We start from the raw sequence: 6,000 nt of genomic DNA on the forward strand, positions 1-6,000 counted from the left end.
TATTTACACATTTTTCTATGTATGACTTCTTTAGTTCCTGCATATACCCAGAAATTTGTGTGTCTAAAAGACAGTCAATTAAGCCTAAAAAAGGTTGGGTTTTTTCCCCTCCATTATTCTACACACAGACAAGTGATCTATATTGGATGCACAAAATGGTTAAGATTTATGGTCACCAAAATCCCTGAGTAGGTAACCTGGTTTGTCTTTGAAGTAAACACTAAGGAAAGTTAGCATCACCATTCTAAATTTATAGAGCCATTGTTTGGATTGCTTCCTGTCTCTGACTGTACTTCTGCCCTATGACACTGCCAGAATTCAAAAACCTAGTCCTCTCCTTCTGGAGAATGAATAAGGGAGTCACTTATGCAAAGATGTGTAGTCACTACGGTTATCAGATTAAGCTTGTCATGGAACACTGCCAAAGAACAGCCTAGTTTTAGGGATCCTGGAAGAGCTTATGGATTGAGTAAACGTTGCGATCTTTAGCCAAGATCAGCCACTGCCAAAAGAAGACAGAGGCATAACTTTAGGGAATATTAATATTGAAATTGTTGAAAGCAATTTTTTAAGCTCTACAATTTTGGGTCAGGTACAAAGTACTTACGAGGCTTTAGCTTCCAAAGTCCTCCTGTGGATATAATACAGAGGGACTGAATATGCTTAGCACAGAGAAAAACCCAGCATTGAAAGAGATGGTTCAAAACCAAAAGAAGCAATGAGTTAGAACATACTTCTCAGTATTATTAAGCATACATGAAACTACAGATGTGCTATAATTCATCTTGGAATGTGGTAAAAAGAATTACAGAAATAAACATTACCAGACATTGCAAAAGAATGAAGAAAAATTATACAGATGAAGAAAATGAGTCAAAACTCAAATAAATATATCTCACTACAATAAATACCTCTTACTATATCTGCAGTACCACTCACACTAAACACTCATGACCTCGTATAAATAAAAACTCTTGCACATGTAGCAAGAATAAGTTATAGGTGCATAATTAAATATGCACAAAATCCTCCACTAGACTTGATATCCACTATTTTCTCCAAGTATTATCTTAGCCACTTGCTGCAATGGTTGTGGTTCTAGGAGCACCTGACAGGTATTAGCAAATCTCTCATATCTCTCCCACAAAAGGGAAGGAAATTCAAAGGCAATCTTATTTTTACTTGAAATTTACCTTCGTTAGTATAATAAAATGCAATTACTAAACAATCTTGCATTCAGCTGCTTCTCTGGATACTGTGCTCTTCAGGTATTTGTTCAAATTTTTCTTCTGCAACTAATAGGTTGAGATTGGATTTATGGTACACCATCTAAAAACTCAATCTCAGTCTGTTAGTATCCAGATCAGATGTCACCCTGGCCAGTTTGTTTGGGTTGGGAGTGGGGTGAGTTGACTGTTTAGGCAGCGCAGGTGGGCATATTGTTTCTGGGTTTTTTAGAAAGTTGAAACATTCTGATTACAACCTGCAATTTGTTTACCAGAGGAAATAAAAAAGATTCTGGGATTGTCTCTTATTTCCATATGAATGAACAGGTACAGCAGCAACAGAGGGTGTGAAGGCTGTAAGACAGTGAAAGCACTTTAGGGACAAAACTAAAAAAGGCAGCAGCAAAGCCTCAGTAAAAGAATAAGTGACAGCAATCTGGAGGGGGATTGAGAAAGAGCTGAGGACTGGAGGGCTAAAGATCAAGGATCCTTACAGGGAAGCAAAAGGAGTAGCCTGGCGACTGGAGTCAAGTATGCAGCAGCAAGAGATGTATGGACAGGCAAGAAGATAAATGCTACAAAAAAAAGAAGTTGTCACAAAACAGTAAAATAGGGTGTAAACTCGTGTTTTTGTCTAGATAGTCTTCTCTACAGAAAAGATGGTAAAGAAGGTGGCTTTGAATAAAATATTTTTTCAATGAAGGGCAAATCACTTTGCCATTATCATAACAGCATTCATACTAATCATTGCCCCAGAGCAGCTGAATACATTCATAAACTAGACCATCTCAAAAGTTCGTATGCTAAGAAATTGAAAGTTCATTTTTAGCTCCTTTCATTAAAATAAATGTAGCAAACTGTTCAGAGATTGTTCAAATCAACTTCCTTAGTACGTCCTCTATATATCATCATTTGAGAGGACGCACCTCATTTCTTTTTATATACTTCTGACGACAGTTCAGTGATGAAAAGGAAGGATGATTCATAACATTTCAATCCTTCCTGAAGCTAACACTGGTAAGCCATATCAGACACTCCTACTACTAGGTCAAATGAAACATTGCTTTAATGACATGAAATGACCCACAAAAATTCTCTATTGAAGAGTTACTACAGATTTACATTGATAGGATGGGGAAAAAATGAGGTGCAAGGTGCTCAGAAGGTGCACGTTATTTGCCAAACAGTAGAGAAAACCTCTGCATTATAAAACAATACTACAAAATTTTAAGTAATGGAAATACATGAGGAAAGTACAAATAACAGCAGAAAAAGAGATGACAACAAGAAGCTACAATGAGTGTTAGTCTTTCTCTAAGTTTGGGATACCATGTATCTTCAGAGCCATACCCATAACATTAATTGATATTTTTTTCCTATTCTTTCCAAAGAAATTTATCCACATAGTCTAGATTTATAGATGAAGGGTATTAAGCACTTTTATTCCAAATGAAAATATCTATAAGTAATTCAGAACCTTTGAGAATTTTCAGTTCATCTTTATAATAAACATTAATCTAGTTAATTACTTGGTATAATGGAGTAATTTTTCAGTCTGACCTATGACTGTAAATTCAATTTAAACCATCATCCTTTTCCTGACTATGTCGTCCATCCATTTAATTCCTCTTAATACCATCCAGAGCTGGGACTGGCCACGCCATTTGTCTCTCAGTGCTCGGGCTGCGTGTGCAGCACCACGGACAGTGCCACGGCCCCGGTGGGAACTGCTCCTGCTCCCCTAGGCTTACTCCTAGCGGCCTCTTCCAGCTTTCTGGGAGGGGATGTGGAGGCAAAGCGACGGTAAACATCAGAAAGCAAGCTCGATATCAGAATCTATCATCTCCAATTACAATAATGAATTAATTACACAGGTTTAAAATAGACTACCACATATCAAACCTCCTGGAGAATCATTATTGAATTAATATTCTTATTAAAGTATTGTTCAGCAGAGAGAGGGCAATCCTTTCAGTGAAATTCACTGACTACAAATGGGCATTAAATGAGGTTAAAATAAATTACATTAAATGATAGTGGTTTGATAATGCTGAAGAAGTCCTGGTCAAAGAACCTGTAAATCCTAAATTCCACAGCAAGAAAATAATGGAGCAAATCTCTGTAGCTTGGAATTAATCAGGGGACAATAGTGTACCTGGGTTATACACAAATTAATAAATCTAAATAAGATGTCAAAGTTCATGTTAAAGAAATCATTCCATTCTCTTTGATGATAGGCAAGGCTGTTCTGGTTTCAGTTTGAAAAATCACTAAAGAGCTCTATGGAACTTTTTCAAATTTATTTCCAAAAGCACACCATCACTATTCAAGGCTCAAGGGTTGAGCATGGGGGAAAAGTTATTGATTTATGCTGTTCTGAGTTCATATTTCAGTCATAAATAGTCTTTCACACATGCCAGATCCCAGCCTTTCTGGGATACAATAGACCTCTTTAGTTCATAATGCCATAACAAAGACTATAGGAAGAGAATGGCATGGAAAATGAAAAGAACTTGGGATTGGCTAAATCATAACAATTTTGACCTTCATCACTTTAAAACTCTGTCCATTTCTGAGACTAACACTAAATGCTCAATGTAATTTACAAAAGCCTGAATGCAATATGTTGCACCCAAAGAAAGTCTCAAAGGCAGGAATGACAAAACTGCTTCTAGAATAAGGCAATGCTTATATATTCCCTCATGAAGGCCTACTCTGAATGAAACTGGAGTCTGTTCCACCCTAAATGATACTCTGAAAAGCCAGAAGCACTTTGCTCTCTCTCACAGGTAATTGCTTTCTGTAACGATATATTTCTGAAGGGTCCAAATTGCACTACAGTCATCACTTAAAAATACATATTGCAAATCAAAATGCAAATTAGTTGCAATGGGAACATTCATGGTTCCCTTCTTGACTGGGAACTATGAATATCAGAGCCCTACTCCTGTGCAAAATTTAAGTTCTAAAAAAAAATATGAAAGATGGTGGTAAAATAAAGAGTAAGCCTCGCAACCCAATTACCAAAAAAACCCAACCCCCCCAAAAAAACCCCAATCATCATTTTGATTACGTACTTATAATGATATCTGCCATTAGATTTTGGGGACTTCTAAGGAAAAAAAAATAAAAAACCCCAAACAATAAGCCAACAAAAAACCCAATCCAAACCAAAAAAACAAATCCCTAAAAAAACCCTGAAAGCAATCTAAAAATCTGCAATCATGCCAAGTACTATATGAATAACTAGCTGATATTTCTACAGGAAAATAAAAATTCCACACACAATATAACCATGTGAAAATGTAAAATAATTTTTTAATTGAACTGTAAAAAAAAGGGGGGACTGCTGACTGATTCAATTGTGATAAGGAATAAATCAGCTTTTTTATATTTAAAACTTTGCTGCTTGACCTGAATTTATTACGAACATTTTTAATTAAGTTTTTTTAATTAAAACAGTGAAACAATGGTAAACAATTTCACAGAAGCACTTCAATGTATACCTGCTTTAAATACCAACTTCCAACATAATTAGGGTAAATTTATTCATTCCTTTGATATTATAAATTCAAAAGTGAACACTCAAGATGCCAAAAGAAAGCAAAGAGCATTTCAAGGCACCTGTAATACAAAAAGCGATTTAAGTCTTCTGCTGGATAATTGTATACAACCCCCCAGCCAAAAACATTAACATATTTCTCCTGTATGAAGCAGGATGGAAAGGGTAGGAAAAGAGACCACGCAATCCTTTATTTAGAGAAAGAAAACACACATAAATCAATGAAATCCTTGTAGGTCTGCCTCATTCCTACTGACAGACTGCTTCTATCAGCTCCTGATGGAAGTCAGGCCACAAACCATATGGGCAGAGACTTCCAGCTACTCTGCTGCTGGAGAAGTTTCCCCTGGCTTTGAAGATATATAGAAATCAAAGTAACTACGATAAGAATACCAAGTTGATAATACTATGCCTTCTCTTGTCTATCTATGTCTGTATTTATTTTTTAATCTAGCTGCAAATGCTTCTGAAATTTGAATTGAAGAGCTACAGGAACAACACTGCAAATTTAGGTCGAGCTTGCTAAAGATAACTAAGGCACTTCAAAGAATTAAAGCAGTTTGAGGATTCTATTCACAAGGCTTAAACCAGCTGTCCTTAAACCAGCAGCATACCTAATCAGAATATGCAGTAACTTATATTAAATTCAGTGAAATTGCACATACTTAACCTTTTGTCTGTTCCTTTTTTGTTCTTTATCTGCGTTAGTGAGTGAAAACTACTAGGTCACGCCCATCCTGCCTGTGGCATTTTAAAAATAATACCACTATTTTCCTCTAGTGTAAATACCAAGTAAATCAACAAATTACCATGAGTGTCTCTATTTACACTGATTTCAACTGGAATGCTTTTTAATTACAATGCAAACTAAGTCTAGAAACTTCAGGGAGGATCTACTTGAAACTGCTTCCTGGGGAAAAGCAAGTTTATGACTTGATACCAAAGTACCTCTTCCACAAATACATTGATTCCACCCTACCATCTAGTGATCACAGTAGAACAATCTAAGGACTACATGGAGGGACACACAAGCTCAACAATTTAGCACGGAAACACAGTATACACTCAGAAAAATACAGTGAGACAGAAAATAATTTTATAAGCTTTTTATATAACTATTTCTGCCACTGTACTAGGCCCCTTCAATCTAGATTTGGATGACCTTGCCTCAGAGGAAGTTTTATTAGGTACTGTAATCAACAAGACAGTATC

At 36.1% G+C, this 6,000-nt stretch overlaps 1 protein-coding gene across 1 annotated transcript in view; it reads right to left on the reverse strand.

Moving 5' to 3' along the window:
• RYR2 (ryanodine receptor 2 (cardiac)) overlaps positions 1 to 6,000 on the reverse strand; it is a gene marked incomplete at its 5' end in the record, with an annotated part of 271,378 nt that overhangs the window by 191,758 nt on the left and 73,620 nt on the right. The window lies entirely within an intron of this gene.

Source organism: Acanthisitta chloris, unplaced genomic scaffold (genome assembly GCF_000695815.1).
Source record: "Acanthisitta chloris isolate BGI_N310 unplaced genomic scaffold, ASM69581v1 scaffold650, whole genome shotgun sequence".
Lineage (NCBI taxonomy): Eukaryota > Metazoa > Chordata > Aves > Passeriformes > Acanthisittidae > Acanthisitta > Acanthisitta chloris.